Genomic DNA, 24,260 nt, shown 5'->3' with positions numbered 1-24,260 from the left:
TTAATAATTTTATCTGTTTGAAATATTTTGCTAGGCATATAATAAAGAGAGCATCACCTTTCTTACTCAAAGTGTGATCAATTTTGATTATCTAATATTTATAAAATAGAAAAAAGGAAATAAGAAATCTATTTTCAAAGGACAGATTTTCTGGGTAGCAATGAGGAACAACTAAATTTTTCTCAGCTGTGTTCTCCCTTGAAGAACTTTATTGAAGAACAAATTTATTAAGATTATTTTAAGTATTATGTCCTAGAACTTATACATCTGTATATTTTTAAGTAGTATATACACATTGCCATTTTTTTGTTCACCAATTTTGCACATTATCTATTGACTTTCTATGATGGCAGATGACAATCAAATTGTTACACTGCAGACCTCTCTTGTGTTTCCTCCAGTATTCCCCAAATCATTACACTACAATTTTTGCTTCAATGTGTATTCCAAATTCACATTATTATGTCTTCCTACATATTATTCACAATTGAACACTTTTATGAATTACATATATATTTTCTTTTTTTTTGTTTCACTTAAAGTTGAAAGTTGCCTTTTTTCTTACATTTAATTTTTCTTTTACCTATTGTTAAATCTTCTTCTATGTTCTAATATCATTTCAGCATAATTTCTCACAAAACATCACCTCCACTAATCATTTTACTTTTCATCCTGGAGCACTCTGTTCCTTCCGGGTCTCAGAACAGACTGAATTAACTAGCAGTTGTGATCCTGGGATTGGCTTTATTCTTGGCATTTCCTCTGCCTTTTTCCTGGATCAGAGAACCTGTTCCCCTAAACTTAGAATTTTTTTCTTTCTTGATTTACTTCCTTGTTTTGGAAGAAAGTAGTCTTTGGTAGTTTTTTCTAGATTAAAACATGGCACAATATGGAACCCTCCACTTGCCTGTATATTGAATTGTAGGGCAACAATCAAGACTTGTTTTCTGCCTGAGGAACAACTGACATCTTGTCATCTTGGAAATAATCTAAACCATCTATCTGGAGATCCCCTTTACTTCTCTCCTTTATCGGCTATTTTAATATTAGAGAATATAGGTTTCTGAGCAAGGAGAATTATCAGAAATGAAAAATGACAGTGTTAAAGGAGTCAATTAATTATAATAATTCTTAATGTTTATTTTCCTAATAGGAAGTTTCAAAATATATAAAATCAAAACAAAGAAAATAAAGAATAAATGAATCTATAAGTAAATTTAAATTTACACAGAGATTTCAGTACTCCTCTAGCAATGATCTATAGAACAAAATACACAAAATAACACCACTTGGGAAACATTTTCTAAGTTTCTTAAAAAGTTAAACATACAGCTACCATTGGGTCCAATTATTTCACTTCCATGTATTTTCCCAAAAGGAATGAAAGTAAATGATCGTCTAAAAAAGTTGTATATAAACATTCATAGCAGCTTTATTTGTACCTACGATGAAATAAATTCCTCAAAAAAAAAACTAAAAAGCTAATAAACACAAAACTCTATGGGATGATCACAGAGGTAAAGTGCCGTTATTTCATCATATCCTATCGAGTACATACTTTTAACACTATCATTGTTTATGTTGACCTTGATACCAAGCTAAAATAGTGTTCTTTACTCTAATATTACTTTATTTCCCCCTTTTTCTTACTGTACCCTTTGGAAGAAAGTCACTACGCATAGCCTATATTTAAGGAGTGGGGAGTTATGCTTCACTTCCTCTATGGTATAATGTCTACCTAAGTTATGTAGAGTTCTTCTACATGAAAGATTTATGCTCTCTCCTGCATCTAACTTTTTTCAATTTACATCAGTATGGACTCATAGATATTTATTTTACACTTTGGGTTACTTTTGGTTATAATCCAATACTATTTTATTTTATTATTGAAATTGTTGCAGCTTTAGCCATCGGGAACTCTTTCAGTAGCCCCTGTGTTCTTTCGACACACCACCATGATTGCAGATTTGTTTATTGATTGGTTTATTATGTTTTTTTTTTTGAGCACTTTCTTTATGAAACCACATTTTAAAAAAATCTTTCTAGAATTTAATAAATTCAGCCATTCCAAGTAATTACCGATATTTAGATTCCCGGTTTCACAATTGGTAAAGGCAGGGATGAGTACAAATGGCCAGGCAATAATTAGCTCTTGGTTTATTTTCCTTTGATTAATTTACAATGGAATATTTGCATGCTTCCTCCAAGGACGTTGTACCTTCCTGATGGCTAAAACACCCAGGTCACAGCAGATTCGAGCACATGTAGAGGAAGGTGGGATGATGTCATCCACAAACCACAAGACATCCAAGATCATCTTGTATGTTTTCTGCTCCAGTCCTAGAATAAGTCATTTCTCCAAAGAGTACTGATTCCTCTTATTAGCAAATGTTACTAGAAACTCAGATCTAAGAATTAGGTGTGCTGGCTGCTACTAGGGTATCATTGCTTCCAGGGCTTCTCGACTGACAGAGCAAGGACACGCATTTGTTCATATTAATATAAGTATTCTATAAATTTTGATAGGTCAAGTTAGTGTTTAGTATTGTTTAAGCCTTCTATGTTCTTTCTTTATGTATTTTGTTCTATCCATTAATACTAAAAAACCAAAATCTGCTATATTGAAATCAGCTGTATTCATGGATTTGTCTATTTCTTCTTCAGTTTCTGTATATTTTGATTTCATATATTTTGAAACTCTTCTATTGGGAAAATAAATATTAAGGGTAATTAAATTTTTTGATTCACTGACCACTTTAACATGATGAAAATCCTACTTTGTTCTTGATAATTCTCTTTCCTTGGAAATCTATATTCTCTAATATTAACAGTATTGACTTTTTTGAATAGAGCAAACACAGAATATTATTTCTTTTTACTTTTAACCTATTTACATCTTTAATTTAAAGTAGACACCATATAGTTAGGTCTTGCTTTTGTATACAATACGAAAATATTTTCCTTTTGTTTGGGATGTTTAAAACATTTATATTTAATGTGATCATTGTTACATTGCATTCAAAGCTATCATATGTTTATTTGGTTTACATTTTTCTTATGTCTTCCATTTCACATTATTTTTTTCTGCTTCTTTTATATTGAGCAGTTTTTAAGATATTTATTTCATCTTCATTTATTTGATCTCATTTCACTTTCAAGTAATATTATAGCATTTTATGTAGGGAATAAACACTTTACAACTGTTTTTTATTTCTTCTATCTTAGCTAATATTGTTGACATATTTTTTGGTCCAATTTTAAACTATCTGTGGTAAAAATTATGTCTTCTTTCTCTAACAGATTGGTTATTTTTTTGGAAAAAGAATGGGTTCTGAGGAAAAAAATAAACATGGGGCAGAGTGATATCAAATAGAAAATAAATATAAATATATGTATATTAATAAATACAAATATAATATATATATATATGATGATAGTATTTTGATATATATATATATTAAATATATTAAACATATCAAAATCTCTCTCTCTCGCTCATATGATGGTAGTATTTTGATATATATATATATTAAATATATTAAACATATCAAAATCTCTCTCTCTCGCTCTCTCAAAATAATACCATCATTTCTGGATGGAAAGATTAAGAAAAATTTAATGTATTCTTTATAACTCCTGCTATTTTGATCATCCATTTTTTCTTAATTATAAAAATATTACTTTAAAGCAATTATGTATACAAGTATATGAACTAGATTTTTACTGAGACCATATGTTCATTAGAATTTGTAGGGGGAAAAAATGAAGTCAATACACCTACCGCATGCACAGTTCCTCTAAACCCACTTTTGAAAACCCAGGCCATTGGTCATGTAACAGTTCAAGGGCCATCAGAAGCAGTTTCAAGTTTATGATTGTTGATTTTGAAATGTAAAGAGGAATGGAAAAAAAGAGAATCAAAAGTACCAAACCAACCAGAACAACAGATGGCTATAAGGAAACAGGCTCAAAGGACATGGTTCCTCATCAGATTTCCACCCAAGACTTTAGAATAAGATAACTGGGGTATAGTCCAAGATTCATGCTAAAAATAGGGCCTGCTCGAGAATTTCCATCGCTGGTATAATGCTAGAGAAACTAGCTTTGGCAGCACTAGGAAAAGAAGGGATTCCTTGTTTCCTCTGGGCCTGTATAGCAGGATTGCTTTTTCTCTAGTTTGTTGAACAACAGACATGACTCAAATTAATTCTGGACTTCATCTCTGAAAGAATGCCAAGTATGTTAAATAAGCCTCACATTAGGAGCATCTAAGATCAACCGATCATAATATCATTAGATTTAAAATGCTCATGAGGCCAAGTTCTAAAGGAAGAAGCACAAAATTATCAGACTTTTTAAAATGCCAACTGTGAGAGAGGACATAGTAAATGCTTATCAGAAGCATGATATATGCAGAATTCATCACAAGAGAAAACAACGTTGAAAAAACTTTCCAAACAACTAATAGGAAAAGAAGAAAGAATACAATTCAATGTGTTTTGTTAAAGTCTATATTAAACATGGTTCGGTAAGGTTTTAGGGACCAAATAAAAAATAGGGAGAGTTGTTGAAATCACAAAGAATAACAAGCAAGTCAGGTAAGCAGTTATCTTATTGAAGTTAGAAGGATCAGCTAATATCCACCAATTAAGAACAGAAAAGTGGTTTAAACTCTCTCTCTATTACTTCTTTTCTGATTGGGTTTTAGGGAAACGTTTTTGTGGATAAAGTCTGATCAGGGTCAGCTCAGGTGGTAGCCCACATGCCATAACTTAAGAATGATGGGATTAACCTCATTTCTTACAACACCAACCAGAACAAATCTCCTGAGACTCTGTGGTAAGCCTCCTTTGAAAACTGCTAACATAACTTGGAAAGTTAGCTTATTAATTCCACCTCTGTTCATTTGCAATTAAGATGAATAGATTTATATTTTTTCCTTGTCGCTAAAGGAAATCAGTTTTCCAAAGATAAAGCAAGAGGTGTTTAATAAGGTTGAGGTACAAATTAATCAAGGTTTTTTAAGGATACAAAAATGACCGAAGGGAATAAGTCTTGCAGGGGAGAAGCAGTGGAGGCTATCAGCAAATCAAACAAAAAAACAAAAATTAAAAACAAAAGCAGGCAGCCTGGGGCTGTTAGGTTCCTAAGTGATTAAAAGGACAGAAGAGGGTGATGGTTGTGGACGGGCTTGTTGGACGAATGGAGTATAGAAAAGGCGATTCTTATTTTTCTCGCTTTTTCCTAGAAAAGTTCATTACTATTTCTATATATAGCCATGCAACAGACATCTGGAGGAGGTATGGAGATTTAGAGCTTTGCTATTCAAAGTATAGTCTGAAAACTAGCACCATGAACATAACTTGAGAACTTGAGAGAAATAAATAATTCCATCTCATATTCTAGACCTACCAAATCATAAAATCAATAATATTCCTTAGTAATTTGTGGACATATTTAAATTGGAGAAACACTGATTTCAAGCATAGACTGCTATCAGAAAACTTCGGTTTGAATTTCTGTTCTATCACTTATTGTGTGACCTTGGAAAAGGTATATAACCTCTCTTATAATTGGTTTCTGCACCTAACTTATGAGTTTATTAGTTTAAATGAAACATCACGTGAAACCCACTTTCCACAATGCCTGGCACATTAAACAAACTCGGTACAAGCTAAAAAGCATAGCAATGACGTGGATTAGATGACCAGAACCAAGTTACAAAATATACAAGAGATAAAATTAACTCTTTCCATCTCTGTGCTCCATTTACTAATCCTACATCTGGTGCTGACATGGATTTTTAAATTAAACCTTTCAGTGGTAACTACTTCATGCTATGTTCAGACTGTGGCTATGAATCAAGAGTCATTCATTTAAAACAAAGTCATATTTGGCCACTTTATCATCCAACTCAGATCAGTTGCACATTATAACCAAATAATTGTGCATATATTGGTCATTAAAAACTGAACAACTAACAATATATAGACAACTGATAATGTCAACAGCTGCTACAGCATTGCTTAAATGAACAATCTTCTTTTTAAAAATTACATTTTGAAAAATATTTTTCTGAAAAATTGTTAGATGACAGAATAGTCAATTTCTTTGAAAAGACAATTAAAATACAAAATTACTACAGTTACTCAGAGAAGCTAAGAAAAAGTTTATTTCAGATTAACATCCTGTTGGTTATTTGATATCAGTATTTAAATAATTTAAGAGTATTTAAATCATTTAAAAGCTAGTCTTTTTCTGACTAAAGCACTAAATTTTTCAAAATGAATACAATTAGATTGTGAATTTATAAAATTTTAAAAAATAAAATAGAATTCTAAAAGGTGTTTTTTTTTTATTTGTTTGTTTGTTCGTTTTGGTTCATTTCGAGCTAACCAGGAAATTCAAAGTAATAATTCAATAGGCATTTAACAATTATTGTTTTTAGTCACAAATGTTATAGATGTTATAAATGTTAGAGTGGTTAACCAGGGTTTTGAAAAGTTAAAGTAGAAAATAATAACTTGGTTTTTGGAGATTCTGTCTGAAAGTAATAAAGGCTGTTGATATTCTAAATCTCTCACTTGCCAGTAATATCATATCTCCAGCAACTTTACTCTTTGCATTTGAAAAACCTGTAACATAATTTTGGTACTTCCTTTGAAAGTATAGAGGAAAACTCTATTTCATTAGTCTATAGCTTCAAGATTTTTCTGATGGCTATAATTCCAGCCAAAGGTACAATTGCTACTGAGTCTCAGTCCTTGCTAGCCATGGAAAGCTTTAGAGGATAGCTTATATCTACATTTATATATCCTTGTCCTAAGCATCATCTTTATCAAAGATAATCCCCTTTAACTGAATTTGAAGCTTGGAGAGAGTTGAACTATAGAGCAATGAGTGGTGATATTTCTCTTTACTTAGAGGAATTAAAACTACACTGGCGATAAACTTGGCAATGAATATTAGAAAGATATAAAAATCTCTCAGGTTTCCATTTTTCTTATATGGAAAATGGAGGTTGATGATTTTATCTGAGAGAATTATTATGGGTCTTAAATAATCTAAATGTGAAAATATCTGTTAAGTGCTCATTAAAGGGAGGGATCTAATAAGGGTTTCCTCCATTCTCAGTAAAGCAGATTGTTTCATAGAGACATGCTTTCTATTATACACTGCATTTTGCATTTTGAACTAGAAGTATTGAGCAAAATATACATTATAGTGCAAGTTTTATGGCATGTCCATGTAAGACAGGGAGCACTTTACTGTGACACATGTTTCTGCTTTAATTCCTGAAGACCCATTTTACTCCATCTCATAAATGATCACTGATGACCAAAAACCTTCTGGCACAATTTATAAACCAAAGTAACTAATTTACTAATTTTAAACTAAGTTTCAATGAAAAGCCCTGAAGTTTCTCCCATCCATAGATAATAATGTGAATCACTGATAGAGTTACCAACTTCTTTCTACCTATTCTAGCTATGCAGAGTTTTTGACCATCTTCAAAAATAGAACACCTAAAAGCAAATAGAAAGTTCAGGGATATTATTTCACACAAAGATGGTGAGTATATGGAATAAATTGCTAGCTTAGACCACTGGAGCAGATAATATAATTTAGTTTAGCAGCACAAAATTTATTTCTAAAGGATGGTGAAGATGACAATAAAGAACTAGAGAAAATTGATGGCAGTGGCTTGAGAATGTCAGATAAACCCAGATGAAGAAGGTTTTTTAATGCTCACATGGCCTCTCCCCCATCTCTGTCTTAGTATTTTTTTATGTCCTTAAGATCTTTTAATTTTGTGAAAATGGATATATCTGTGACTAGCTTAGCAAAAATTGCTGCTTTATACCATAATGCATGCTATAAACCATGCGAGGATCTTAAAGTGCATAATCGGGCTGCAGATGGCACTGTTAATTTCTATTACAGGCTTTAAAACCACGAGGGAGATAGTGTTTGCCTCACTGCCTCACTGTTCTACAAGAATGATTTTTGATAGTTTCCCTTACTGCACAGCTTTTCTGCAAAGTGTTTGTCTTTTAGAAAGGCCAGAAAGAACTTACTGGCTTTTAAAAAAATCTGTGAAAAAACTGCCAAGTGGCTCTGGGCCGTACCCCCTGCAGTCCCCAGTTTACCAGCCTTATTTCAGATGGTACAAGTATGTGTTCACATGGAATGAAATGAGCCTTCTTCTGAGCTTTGGGAATATGTGAAATCACCAACTATCTGCTTCATACCAAATGTAGGGCGTAATATAAAATCCCATCGATGAAGATTCTTTTGAGGATGGTGAAGTTAAATAAGAAATGAAATATTAGAATACGCACACACACACACACACACACACAGATTTTGCTGTGTTTTGCTACATGATTCTATATTCTTTAATTGAATTTTGCCTACAATTGTGTCCATCATCTGGTTTCAACCAATGAGCTATACATTGAATTCTGTTTTTATTTTTAGGTTTCTATAGTTTTGAAAGTTCTCAATGCCTGTCAAATTCAAGAATCCCTTCTAAACCAATCTTTCAAATGAATCATTGGTAGAGGGTTGGCTTTGGAATCAGAAGACGTGGCATTGCTTCTTAGACGTTATCACTTAAAAAGTAGATGATACATAGCCTTCTAAGCTTTTTATGTCTTTGCTCTCTTATCTAAAATATCCAATCATCAGGGTCATAGAGATTAAACAAAAAATAAATATAAAATCCTGAGTAAAGTGCAAGTCATATGCTAAGTTCAAAATGACTTTGACAAAGTGCTTTTGTGTGTTTCTTTCACAAGAAAGTGCCATTTCTAAGCAGGTACAAGCAGCCTACAAAATTGATTTGCTTCAGATAAGTCACTATTCTAAGACAGAATCTTCTCATGTAATAAGCTCAACAGAACTAAAATATGTTGAATAGAGCTATGTAAATGACCAATAAAATATCAGTAGCTTACTACCTCAATCTTGGTGATTTAATGTCAGTAGATGATACCAAGATTATGAGTATGACTTTTTAAATTATTGTTTTTCCATAAAAGTGCATAGATTAATAATATGCCTTTTTTATCTCAATTTTCCATGCTTAAGTTCAAATAGCCATTATATTAACAAGCCACTACTCCTGCTGCTTTCTTGATATTCAGATTCATGATTACAACTTCCATTAAACAACTCACTTTGATGTACAATAGACAGAGTAAACTCAATATATTTAAAACTTAACTTATTAATCCCCCACTGAGAACCTGGTCCACCTCCTCATTTAACTATTGGCACTTGGCATTCATTTTTTGAATGGTATTCATCCAACAAATTCATCCAACCAAATTTATAAAGCTCATGTTATATGCCAAACTTGTACTGAATGCTGGAGATGTAAAATAAACTAGATAGAAACTGTCTCTACCCTCAAGGAAGTTACATTCTGGGAGAGATAACTTAAAAAAAAATTCCACAACAGAGTAATGAATCAGCCCTCCAAAGCAAGATATTTATGACAGCTTTATTGAGATATAATTAATACCATAAACTTCACCCGCTTAAATTGTGCAATTCAATAGTATTTAATATATTCACAAAATTATGCAAACATAACTATATTTTTTGCATGTACTACCCTCCACTACATAAACTTCCCTTGTTCTTAATTTATTGACAGCAATATCCCATGCCTTATATTTTTTATCTTTAACACACTGGCTAGAAAAATATGTGACACATAGTAACTATTCGATGAATTTTAATGAATAAATGAATGTCAATCAATCATGGTCAATTATGATTATTAAAATCATCCCAAATACTGGCCCATTATATATTTTTTATATCCAAATAATGTGCATCTCTGTTATTGACTTAAATATTCACATTGCATAACTCCAGAGAAGGATTTATATTTGCAATCTAAAGAAAGTAGTCAAAGAGCACATTGATGTATGCTTAAGAATATACAAAAGTGAGAATGTGGCCTGAAAAATCAAAAAAGAATACTTTTCACCAAGTGTACATTATGCAAGAAATTATGAATTAGAACTCTAGAGGAGTAACATATTTACCACATAAATGACCAAGTTTTATGGTGTGCTTTGATCCCCAAATGAGATATATGAATTTTATATTGAAAATTGTAACTTTTAATTTCAAAATTATATGTGTAGCAATTATGTTATGAAAGGCATATAGTTCCTTTCTACACATAACACGACGAGTAACATATTTTTCTGAGTGTTTTTCATAGGTGGTTCTTAAATAAGATGACCTTTCTGAGGAAGATAAATGGAAACCAATCATCATCCTAATCAGGATAATAACAAGAACAAGTACAAAAATCATGCTCACCAGAGCTTTCAACAGCACCCTGAAGCACACCCATGAGTTGCCAAAACATTGGCTTCTGACCGGAATGGAAGCAAATTTAATGACTAAATTCAATAATGTATTAGGGCCATGTGATCTTCATGATTATGCACATGGAAAAAGCAAAAGGCACTGATAAATGGAGAACTAGCCTAGGCAGCTGGCTCCTTTCGTGCAAATAAAAAATAGAGAAGCTATACATGCAAGAATGAAGTATGAATTTGAGAAAGGAACATAAAAAATAAAAAGCCACTGAGAATATCGAAGACTGTTAGAAACTAATGTTGATGGTATTCTGGTTGTAGGACAGATAAAGAATGTATTAGTCTACTCACACTACCATAACAAAATACCACAAACTGCGTGGCTTAAACAACAAAAATTTATTTCTCATGGTTCCATGGGCTGGGAAGTTCAGTATCTAGGTGCTAGTTGATTCAATTCCTAGTGAGAGCTTTCTTCCTGGCTTGCAGACATTGACCTCCTGACTGTATGCTCATGTGGCCTCCTCTCTGTGCATGTGCAAAGAAAGAGGTCAAATTCTATGGAATTTCTTCTTATAAAAATACTAATCAGATCAGATTGGGGCCCTATCCTTATGATCTTATTTAATCTTAATTACTTTCAGGATGGCCCTGTCTCCAACCAGATATAGTCATATTGGGTGTTAGGGCTTCAACATGTGAATTTTGTTTGTTGAGAGACACAAACACTCAGTCCATAACAGGAAAGAACTTCCAAGTTCTTTTTCTGTCTCTCTTCATATTGCCTTAGAAAGAATGAAGCTCATCTCTTTGCCTCAGAAACTTGCAGAAGTTTAAGCTGGATTAAATTTTAGTTCAATTATTTTAAGGCTATTGCATAGGTCATACTGTGTACATATATCAAGAGGCATAAAAAGATTTTTTTTTTATTTTAGAGATATTAAGATTGGAATGAGAGAGCAAGATTATATAGTTTGACAAGTAGTATTTCTTTTATTTTTGTTTTTGATTATTTGGTTGGTGAAGAAAAATTTACACCAAAATGGTTTTAACTTGCCTTTTTTTTCAGCACTTGTAAATCTGAATTTACCTATATTTAATTTTGTGAATCATACATTTAAATTTACAAGGAAAATTTTAATCTGTTTATGTATTTAACTATATGAATGTCAGAAAATTCTAAAAGGCAGCCAAAGCAAATACAAGGTTTTTTAAATATAAAATATTCTTCATAATATATGAGATTTTATTTATCTACTTCTTCTAACTTTCTAGTTTTACCATCCTTGTTATATAGACAGTCATTCTGAGAGGGGTAATACTAAGAGAAAGAGTAACACTGTTCAATCAGAAATAGAGATACAAGCAACAGAAGGTCAGTAGAGAAGTTTACATTCTGTCTCTCAAAAAAGACATGTGCAAGTCCTGTCCCCTAGTACTTATGAATGCAACCTAGGTCTTTGCAGGTATAATCAATTTAAGATGAAGCCATACTGAATTAGGGTGATCCCTATAACATCCAGGACTCTGAGAAAATAAATTTTGTTTTAAGCCACCCAGTTTGTGATGCTTTGCTATGGCAGCCCTAGGAAACTAAAAAAGTCATATGTTAAATAATTAATCGAGATGGTTTTTAAATATATATGGAGCAGGAAGAACAGAAAGTGAACTAATGTTTATTGAGTACATATTATAATCTTTGCATTAATATTTTTTAAATATATCTCATAAAGATGTATACAAATTTAGGAAATAGATATGATTCCCATTTTTAAAATACCAGAATTAAGGCTGATAAAAGTTTAGTAATTTGCTTTCTTATGAGAACATACTTAGTCTTTCTTAGATTACTCAAAGGTCTACAGTGATATAGTTTTGTTGACTATTTTAAATAAATATTTATTGAGCCTCAGAACTCTTTCAGGCACTAGTCTAGACACTGCAGATAAAGCAGTTTCAAAACACACAAAAATATCTTCTCTAGAAGAGCTTCAATATAATGGAAGCAGAAAGTTAATAAAGAAAATAAATAGATAAAATGTATAGTATATCCATGGTGATAAGACCAATGAAGAAAATTTAAGAACCAGATTTTCAGAAGTGAGGTTCAATGTTCAAGAAAAATTTTACTGAGCAGGTGCCATTTGAACAAAGACATGAAAGACAAGAGGGAAGAATTGTGCAAATAAACAGAAAAAAGCATTTTGAGCAAATGTCTTTGTGAGAAGTCACATGGCATGTGGCATGTGTGAATGAGGCATGGCCTGGGCAGCATTCTAGTTGGACATGAGTGAGAATGGAGGTCAAAAAAATGAAAAGGACCCAGTTAGGGCAGGGTATATAGGTAGTAATTTTAAAAAGATGTCTCTTTATTGAGAATGAGTGGGATACTATCTGAGAATTTTAATCAGAGGAGCAATGTGATTTCACTCATTTAGTGATAGATAATTTATGTAAAGTGGGTATATTCAATAAGGTATGTCTCTTTTTAGTTGATAAATCAAATACAGAGCCTTAATTCAGGTCTTCATTTGAATCATTTTAAAGAGTAGTTCCTATGCTGATTTCAAGTCACATGCAACTATTAATTGAACAATAGAAGTGAACAGTTGGAACTAGAGCTTCTAAGTTCATATTTGCAATAGCAAGGGGATAGATAGATAGATAGATAGATAGATAGATAGATAGATGATAGATAGATAGATAGATAGATAGATAGATAGATAGATAATAGAAAGATGATAGATAGATAATACACAAAAACATACATATTTCCTCTTATTGGGTAAGCAGTTAGATTAGAAAGAAATTGAATCTTCAGTCATATCCCAGAGTGGTTGGTTTTGTTACTTTTTTGTTTTCAAATATATCACTTCTTATTCTTTTTCTACCAGTGGATACTAGGTGTAATGATAGTGACAACTTGTTTCATTTAGGCAATGAGGCACTGTATCCAATTTTCTTGAAGAAGGCTATATATCCCATAAAAATCCAAGATTATAGTTAGATATAATTATAAATTGATATCTGAATTTTTTCTTTGGAAAAGAGGTTATTATATTTTCAACTGCATCTGGGTTGTCTATAAACACTTTTAAAAGTGTTTATAAATAAAAAGAATGTGCAGCAGCCATCAGGCTGGATAATAATGGACCTTTTTTTGCTACACATAGTATATATTTACTCATCTCACCATTTTCATTTGTGTAATCAACCTCTTTATCCATTCTCAGTCCATGTGTTTCTGACATGTAAGCCATACCGGGTTAATTCTGAATGTAAATTTTTTCTGATTTATGATTAGTTCAAGGATACACATTCAGAATCAATAAAAGATATAGAGCCTTTCCTCTGGGATTTGTGGAAGATGGTGCAAATGTTTTTTTGACATGGAGGAATGTGAGGCTAGAATTGTTGGGAGATATCATGTGCAGAAGTTGAAAAAGCAAAGATAGACTTAGGGATAAGTGAACTTCTAAATAAGCCTATCTTTAGTTTGATCTATCCATAGATTTCTTTGTTGCCTAGAAAATATATTCATTTTCTATTTTTGTTGTGTAGGCCAACTTGGGCTGGATATGGGGCACTTGCTGTTGATCCGATCTACTGAATAATTCAGAAAAAATCTGTTGTAAATACAAATCAATGCCATTACCCTGAATACCTTCTATTTGATAATTTCTTCCTCTCTGTCCTTAAACGGCTACACATCTTCAAAAAGGTGTAAGAGATTTTTATAGAAAATTTGCAATAAATCATATCTACAAGAAGTTACATAATTATAATATGACACTCAGCCTATCACCACTTTTTTATTCTCTTCAGCAATACTCATGTTTGATCTGAAATTAACCAAATGATTGACTCTAATATTCCCTATGAATACAAAGAAGTTGAATTTTTTTAAAATTAAATGATAATGTCTTTCTATCAGACACACTTATTAAATTACTTATCATATGTGTAATCTTTCTATAGTACCAACCAAGAAAAATAAAAAGACTAAACCTCAAAGGTCTGCCTTAGTCTATCTTCTCCTTGTGCCAATTCTGCTATTTAAATTCCTTCTGCTTTCTCCATTTTTCTTTTATAATGGTATTTTTTTCCTGTCGTGTTGCTATTTGTTGTTCATAAATTCCAAGGCATAACCAGTGCATGCAAATCACAATGTTTTTATGAGAAGAGAGGTTTAGTGCCAGTATGAAGATTTATATTGTTTTCACTTGCTATTAGTCACAAAGGCATTTTAATGTAAAGATTAATTTTTAATAACTTCTATTTGCATCTCTAGACTTATTGATTTGAAACATGGTGATGGTGGTGCTGATCAGGACATCTTTTTGTAGTCAGGGGAACTTTAAATAAGTCCTCCTGGAAGACCACACATTCTTACAGTCATATTCACTGAGCCAAAAAATTCTTTGTTCTTTGAAAATGATTGTAGTGGACATATTATGTGACTGACCAAAACTCTATTTAATTTTGAAGAGACTGCATAATATAGTCATTTAACAATAGGAAGAAAGAAATTCATTCTACCTTTTCTCTATTTAAAAACATATACCAAAGAAATGCAAAGAACTACAGCTTAGCAAGACCCAATCTATTTAAGAGTTTGAAGGTACCATGGTGTACCTTCTTTCATTATCATCACTCAGTCAGAAACTAATTCCTATTGTTTTTGAAATTTGTAATCATAATATTTGTTTCAATAAAACAATCAAGACACCTCTAGCAACATATTGTTAAATTTATTTCTCAGTGGAATTCAGTGTGCAAGAGTCCTATTTAAATGGAGAAATAAATATGAATCGATTAGAAATCAGTACACACAAATTATAATAAACACTTTTTTTAAAGCTTTAAATGTCTAAATATAGAACAACTAGGATTGATTAATGGCACACTCATGGAATGACATATTATTTAGTAATTCCAGTATAGATTATAGGATAATATTAATGACATGAAAAAAAAAATGATATTTTAAGTTAAAAAGGATTCATAGGTAAGAACTCATACTTGAAGAATGGGCAGAAAATGCTATCATAAAAAATTATAGTAGGCTAATCATTATTATCACTTGGTGTCATGAGTGCAAGTGTTATTTTTTCACTTTTACTTATCCATATTTTTCATCATAAAACTTTTTTTATTAATGTTGGATAAATTACCTTAAAAGGTATCCTTATAAGCATTTTGAGAGATATACACGTAAGACATAATCAATCTTTACACTTAAGGAGCACGAAAAGAAAGATGCTCTCTCTATATGAAGGTGCATAGAAGGAGAATAAACTCCCTTGAGAAATTTCCTTTTGTAGTAATACTAGTCTTGGTTATTTAGACCAGTTTTCATGCTCCATAAAGCATGGCAACTAGAAACATTTAAAATATAAATATGTATTCCTAGAAGCATAAAATAGTTACTAGCTGCTATGGTCTGAATTTTGCCCTCTCCCTGCCAAAAAAATTCATATGTTGAAGCACTAGCCCCCAATTGGAGATGGGGCCTTTAGGCAGTGATTAGGTTCATATAAGATAAAGGTGGAACCTCATGATGGGATTAGTGCCCTTATAAAAAGATACATGTCAGGGTGAGCACTCTGCTATGTGGGGATACAGCAAGAATGCAGTTGTCTGAAAATCAAGAAGAGGGCCCTTACCTGACATTGAACCCATCACCACTTTGATCTTAGACCACCCAAGCTCCAGAACTGTGAGAAATAAATTTCTGTTGTTTGAGTCACCCACTCTGTGGTATTTTGTTAGCAGCCTGAGATGACTAAGAAACTAGGAGCATGCGTAGATATTGCGCCATTATCTGAGAGAAGATGAAAATACAAAGAAATTAAGCAGCTATTAAAATTATTATTATGAAGGAAGATTTTCCTGATCAAAAGCAAAAAGAAAAAGGTAGCTAAGAAGATGCGAAAGTTTCTGGGAATCTTGCTCTGAGAAGTGTCTCGAGCTTGCAAATGATGAGGGCTTTAGTAAAATATCTTCTGCTTGAGAACCTAAAAGGCTATAGAAGTTATTGTGAATTGAAAGTAAGTCAACTTTTACATGAACTGTGCCTGATCTTTGAGTCATTTGGGTGGCCTTGAATAATCTCAAACCTTGACATTTAGATGATTCCAGATTGCTAGCTCTCCCAGGCATTTGTAGTCTAAAATAAAATTTCGTATGTATCTATACAAGGAAAAATAGCATCACTGTAGGCCTCACATTACTTTGATTTTTATTTCCAAATAAAATAGTCCTACAATTCTAGTATAACTAGGCATATGAAAAGATAAAAATGATGGAAAGAAGAAACAGCACAAACAACAGGTAACAAAAACAGACCCTCAGATACTACAAATAGTGGAATTACTATTATAGATAGTAAAAGTATACTAACTGTGCTTATAGAAATAATAGCTGACATAAAAAATTTCAGCAAATAGTGAGCAATTATAAAAGATATTTTTAGAGATTTGAAAAAGAAAAATCAAGAAATCCTAAAAATTAAAAATATAATAACCCAAATAAAGAATCCAGGGGACAGATTTCACTGGCAAATAGAAAAAAGAAATGATCCCATATGTAGCAGAGAAAAGAAATACAGAAGAGTGAATAGGAGAAAATACATTAATAAGACCTAAGTTTCATTTGATTAGAGTTTCAGAGAGACAAGAGAAAGAGAATGGGACAAAAGCAATCTATAAAAAGACAAGAGATGAGAACCTCCCTAAATTTATTTAGAACAATCCCTTTCAAACTATAGGTCTTAGCTAGGTCATTAAATTTGTTTAGTAGGTCTCAGTAAGTATATTTTAATTAATTATGATAATTAAAAATGGAAAATATCAAAATATCAGAGTTTATCACAGGAAGAGTAAGCATTATTTCAGGAAACTTGTTACTGATTTTTATTATATATATTTGTATGCACATACATACATATAGATATGCATATATTAGATTCTGTTGTGAAATGTATTTCTCATTATGTATAGTATTCAAAAACCATAAAAGCTAGCACCTAGTCCCTTAGGCAACAACATATAGACAAATATTCGATTTTAATCATATGTCTATGGAATTCCTCTCAAAATACATCTCATCTCTCTCTCTCTCTCCCTCTTTCTCAGTCCCTCCTTCTCTCTCTTGTCTCTCTTTGCCAAGTGCTGGAAAAATGATATTTAAATAAATCAACAGTGCTAATATATAGAAAAGGTTATCAGAATACTATTAATCAAGAACCAGTCTACATAGTTATGCTTTTAAGGATGATCTTACTGCCAATAAAAATGAATTGAGAAAATCAAATGAGGCACCTAAGACAGGATAAAATTTTATAAACTGCAAAGCCGAGCTAAACTTTTAATACAAAATCACTAGAGTTTGAGTTGCATACTATTCAAACAATTTCATATGCATATGTTTGCATGACTTTTCATTGATAATAGCTGACAATGACTAATTTAACTTCCTCATACTCATGTAAACCCAATATTTAATTTTAAAAATTAAATATTTTGGGGACTGATTAAAAGTCTATAGAATTTCAGGAGGAATTGTTGCTGTCTAAAGAAAGAAATGCGAAGTCCTGAGGTGAGGAGTGAAGGATAGGAGAGATAAATGAGAAACTGTCATTACAGATACAGCCTGTCTACCCTCACTATACCACATTGCCTCTTATGAGACCAATGTAACCATAACATTTGTTTACCTCTTCCCACAGCAACATAGGGGTCAAGCCAATAGATATAAAAGTATACCTTTCTAAACTTCCATACAGTTTTTATCTATCAATACCATTTGCTAGTAAAATAAAATTAAGAAAGGACAACTGTAATGTAGAGTGGAAGCACCAAAGGAAAAAAGATATTCTGGTATTTGATAATGTACAATCATCACTGAATCAATCCTCTTTTTTCTCAGATTAGAGCATGGGGACCGAAGAAATACTGAGTATATGAATACAATGTAAAGATGTACAATGTACAATGCATCCTGATTTAGGTCTTCAGTATACAAAGACACATTCTTTCAATAATTCTTATCAACTGTTAATTCTGTTATAATTAGAAATACCTGTATATGGACAAGGTCACCCCCAAATAAATATAGTTTCTTAGAAGAATGCCGAGTTTTCAAATTATTCTTTATTAGGATTATATTGAAAGCATTTTGTCTTTAATCATTTGTAGGCTTCTTTTTATTCTCCATCTTTATATTTATAGGACTAATAATCATATTTCATTGGCACGTAGTATTCATTAAAACCATATTTGTTAGATGTATGGAGAGCTGAATTAATAAATGACTAGCTAGTTGGATACCTGGCAAAGTTTTAAAAATAAATATTCTTAAAAGCAGAGGATGAAAATAACTTAGAAATAGGCTTCCAGGATAGAGATCATGAATAGATACATTAAAAGGGCTGATTGAGAATGGCAATCTTAAGGAATTAAATAGCTTATTTTATTTAAGAAGAAAATAGTCCTGATAAAAAATCTTAAGTCATTTCCGTTGGAGAATTAAATCATCAGGAGAGTTCCAATGAAAATGTTTGTACAGGCCTGGAAATTTTTATTGTATGTTTTATTCTTTGTTTTCATATGTCACAAAATACAGAATTAATGTTTTGGATAATATTTATATTCATGAAAAGTCATTATTTTGTTTGCAGAAAATCTGGGTAGACTGAATATATTGGTCTCACATCTCATAAACTTTATAAATGCAATTCAATTTTTAACTTATTTATTTTTTATGAACATTTAGTTTTTCAGTCTTTGCTGAAGATAAAAATGAACTAGTTATATACTGTAATTTGCCTATTAGGCAATGTCAAAGGAACATCATATTTTATATAGCTAAGTGGATCATTAATATACACATAAACAACAATCATTTTTTAGTGTCAATGATCCTTTTATAAACACATTTTTTTCTTCTTGCATTCTTAATGTACTATATAGACTTTATTTTCCAAATTTCTATAACATTTTTCAAGTTTGTATTTATCTTGTTTTCTTTTTTTCTATATTTTGGAGGAATCATAATAGTTATAGAGCTTCTTGATAATATTAAAATAAAAGCAGTCTTAATATTTGTGAATATCACATGTTTTTAGGCATTGTTTCTGGGCATATATCCAGTAGCTTATAGCTCTATTAAAATATATTAATTTTAGAATGTTTCCAGGTATTTATATGCTTAAATCACTTGTATCACATGGAATAATTTATTTTTCCACTGAAAATATTTTGCAAAAACAAATTGTGTGTGTGTGTGTGTGTGTGTGTATACACACACACACACACACACACACTATTCAGTTGTATAAAGTAAGGCAAATACTTGCAAAGAATTAGCTGGCCTTTGCAAAACTTTAGCAGTTAAACTAACATTAAAAATGGTTAAAATAAAAGTGATCTTTGCTTTTCACAAGAGAAAATGTATGCTATAGCTCTGATTTTAAATACATGTGAAACACCAGAAAAGACATACACATGCATCCCTGAGACAGAGATATAGAGATCAGAGATAAGAAATGAATGAAGTTACAGCCGACTTTAGAAAGTTTTATCTTCGTATGGTTCTCAGCATTGTGGGGTTTATCTCTGTATGGTTCTCAGCATTGTGGACACCTAATGCACTAGTTGTATTTGGGAGTCAATTTAAATACATCTTTTCAATGGGATTTACTAGTGAATATTGCCTTATTTATTCGTGTATCAACAAGATAATAGCAAGGACATTTTCTTTACCTCATTCTACCTTTTAAAATTACCAAATAAAGAGAATAAGAATTTTAAAGATATGGAAATATCAGTTGAAGAGAATTTTTACCCTTTTCAAAAATAGATATGCACATCAAATTTCAACACCTTCATAAAAAAAAAAATCCATCCTATTTACAGCTCTAATAACCCCCCATTAAATCACAGTAATCATGTGCTAGAGAACAGGTGTTTTAAATCACTAAATTTGGAAGTGGAGTGAAGTTGAAAGAGCATGTTGGAAGCTTTTCATTGGCTGAATGTGGCAGCAGTTTCCATGGCAATTCCACATGCACCCTGGTTCCCAAATCTTCTTCTCACTCTTTGAAAATGCAGTGGAAAATATTATTTAGTATGAGGCCAAAAAAAAAATGGGTCAAATTATCATCATTTATTTAGCTAGCAACGGTAATAGGAATAGAGAAGACCATGTGCGGGCTCTCCTTTGCTCTCCTTTACAATTTGCTCACATTTTGTCATCTACATTCATTTATGCATATTTTCTACGCCCTCTGCTGTTAATCAACATATGTTACAAAGAAAAATACCCATAGGGCAACAGCATGTACAATAATCATCTTTTATAGAGAGAAACTGCCACTCATACAAAACACAGTCACACTTAGTATTTATGCTTAAAGTGTTACATTTTTGGATGCATTAAAAATCAATATTAAGTAATATTAACATAATACTCCAAGACCCTATGACATTTCCAGTTTGGGTTGTATATGCTTCTGTTTTCTAGAGTGAGCATTACCTCTTTAAAGTTAGAAGAGGGAGGGAGACAGACTGAGAGTTTTCATTAATTGGCTCAGTTAAGAAAGGCAAAGAATGATATGAAACACATATGTGGCATGGAGCCCTTTTAATGCAACTCTGCACAACAAGAAGCAATGCCCCTTTAGACTGTTAACTTATAAGAATACATTGGCATATGGGGGCACTATGAAAGTTGAGTATGCCTGAGAAAAAGTGTAGGGCCACAACATGACAAAATTTAAACAATCTGGTACCATTTTCTACTTATGACAAATTATAATTTTAGTTTATAACCTATGAAGAGAAATAGCCATGCTGCGACTCTGGGATTTAGTGAATCCGTGAAGACAGAAAAGAATAAAGACACTTTAGGGGCAGAGATAGCAAAGGGCTAAAGAGCAGAATTAAGAGTTTCCACTTGTGATTACTTCACTGAGGAATTTAGAAAAATAGCCCTGATATGGAACATATGGATTTAAAATGAGAGTGCCCACTGAAGACGAGACAGGATAATGGTCCTTAAGTTTAGACTATTTGGACCTAAGAGAGGCACCAAATTGGAGATGAAACTAGGAGAATTTGGTAAAAACAGGCAGTCATGTAAATCAGGATAAATTATGTAAGGTAAGACTCTATCTCAGATTACACTTACATAGAGCTTGTGCCTTGAAAATTGTTCTACCTAAAATGCTTAAGTTGAGTATCTCAGAGGGTGGTAAAATAAACTCAATCTTTGAAATTAGAATCCAAGTTTTAAATTTTGACTAAGTCAGCTAAACTAAGTTACTTCTCATCTCTAAGTCTCAGTTTTCTATTTTGTAAAATTGGAATGAGGATAATAAATCTTGCACTTATAATATGATGTAAATTAAATTGCATTTAAGTTTTCTGTGAAGATTAAAGAAGATAATACATGTGTTGCTACATATACAAAGTCAGTACTTAGTATATTTCCCTTTATTGTCTTCTGTTCCTCTGACTCCTTATCTGACATGCTATGGTAAACGAGTACAGTATAAGCAGAAAGAAAAAGCCGTGAATTACAATGGTGAATCATTTTACAATATTTTCTCTCCCCCTGCATCCCTGCCACCCTCACCAAGTAGTAAATACTGCATTAGAGAAGGTAGTGGGATTTATCAAGGTGGAAAATTGGCTTATGAAGGTCTTATATCTGGAACTGTTCTTGCTGACCTTTCATCAATTTGGCTTACACTGCTTTTCTGTTTTTGGCAATAAGTGCCCAGTTCTTCAGAGAGGCTGACTATACCTTCTCGTCTTTGGAATTGGGATCTGGGATTACTGGGATTCCCAAGTTCTGATTGTCAGTTATCTCATGTCGCTTTTATAGGTGTGCAGAGTTGGGTCTAAAGGTAGTGATGAAAGTAAGTTGTTAGCTTTTCTTATCCTGACCAAATAGTTTCTTTATCAAGTCCAATATCCACACTATGATCTCTGGAACTACAATGCAAGAGACACAACAGAAAATTTATATTTCATATCCCTAGTAAGGTTATAATCCTGAATCTATGTTAGCAATTCTAGCCTTCCTTATTCAAATCATAGAACCATATTTAATCTTTTAACATCATTTATCTCTCTATTTTTCCTGGGTCCTGTCTTTTTTTTGATAACTTCCAAAACTTAAGAACTTAGAAGCCATTGTCTTACCAATTCTCAAGTCTTACTACTGCTTGAAAATTATTCCAGAAAGAGAAATGTATAAAAAAGCACAAGAGGAAAAGCTTTTTAAAGCTCCTTTCCCACCGACACTGAAAGACTTTACACCCTAGTCCTAAGGAAAGGGATGTGCTATTCCATATTTTAAGGAGTTCCCATTGTGTTTCCTCTAAATAGATGGTTGAGAAATTCAGGGAGGATATTTATAACAAATTATGGGTCTTCCACTCAGCATATTTCTCTGTCTGTGGTCAGAGGAACATCATCATCAGAAGAGAGCAATTAATTCTTCCTATCTCAGCTTCCTTAACAAGTTACTAATTTTATTTTTGGAAGAATACGATTGATACACACGGCCTTCTCAGGGCAATTAATCTGAGAGATGGGGAAGTATGGGAAGTACAATGTGCAGGGGAGAACCTGGGTAGGATTCCCACATCCCCCACTACCCTCCACAAATACACGCAGAATCACACCTTACTGATAGCTCTTGTCTTTGTAAGAATAAGAGGCTTCATGGGTTATATACAGATTACTGAAGGATCCCTCCCCTGCACACATTGCTGCAGAGGAGATTCCAAGTGAAACAATATTACAAATGTTATTTATTGTAATCTTTTATATGTCTATGTGTTTTTATAGTACTTTAATGCATATTTCTTTTACATTGTTCATATATTTGTATTAAAGTTATTTGATTGCACATATCTCTTTTACTTTCTTGAAAGTCCAGAAGGGCAAGACATTTGTTTCTGTTTTAAATTTTCAACATGTGTCTGTAACCATCAACAAACATTTATTTAGCAACTTCTAAAGGACAAATACTGAGCTAAAAGATAAATAAAATAAGATCCCTTCTCTCTAGACTCACATTGATAAGCCATTTTGAGCACTATGTGCCAAAGGTGTTGTTTTCCATTTAAACATTAACTCTGAGGGGGAAATATTTAACATACATAGAAACCAAGAATCAAAGAGAATTTCAACCCAAGACTTTCTGAAAGAAATCCCAGAGAGGTGAGAATAGAATGCTTATAAAGAGAAATCTAAAAATCCATCAAATATTTAGAAAAAGAGAAAGTGGATTTAGAAATCCTGAAAAACAAACAAGCAAACAAACAAGCAACAACAACAAAAAAAACACAACAACACACAAGAGGTCAAGAAAAAAATGAGACTAAATGAGTTATCGGAAGTTCTCGCTTTATTTAAAATGCTACCAAGGTGGTTAACTGGCAGATACTAAGCTTTTCTGACACGCACACGTTCAATAAGAAAGCAAGAACTTTGGTATATTGGTGTGTTTAACCCACTATTTAACATACAGTATAATAATCAGTTCAAAGCTGTGAGAGGAAGCAGCAGATATTTCTCACATTTTTATCCTGCTCTTTAGGAAATGTTTTCACATCATATAAAAAGTAGCCAAAGAAACATTTCTCTTTATTTCCTCTATAGCTAATTGACATGTATTTGTGCACTAGAAGTCTACTTACTTCCCAACTTAGTATTAAGACAAGATTTTACAAATGTCATTTATTCCATTTCCACTAGTATTACTCAGCTGATGGTGTCATACCAAAAATGTACATATTTTTCCAATTTCACACTTGATGTTTCAGAACTCTTTGCACTGTCTAGAAATTTCAGTTTCAAGATCACTTACATATCCTTTTATTTGTAGAGTTGATTATTA

This window comes from Pteropus alecto, unplaced genomic scaffold (assembly GCF_000325575.1).
Source record: "Pteropus alecto unplaced genomic scaffold, ASM32557v1 scaffold222, whole genome shotgun sequence".
Lineage (NCBI taxonomy): Eukaryota > Metazoa > Chordata > Mammalia > Chiroptera > Pteropodidae > Pteropus > Pteropus alecto.
Note: the sequence above shows the minus strand (reverse complement) of the source record.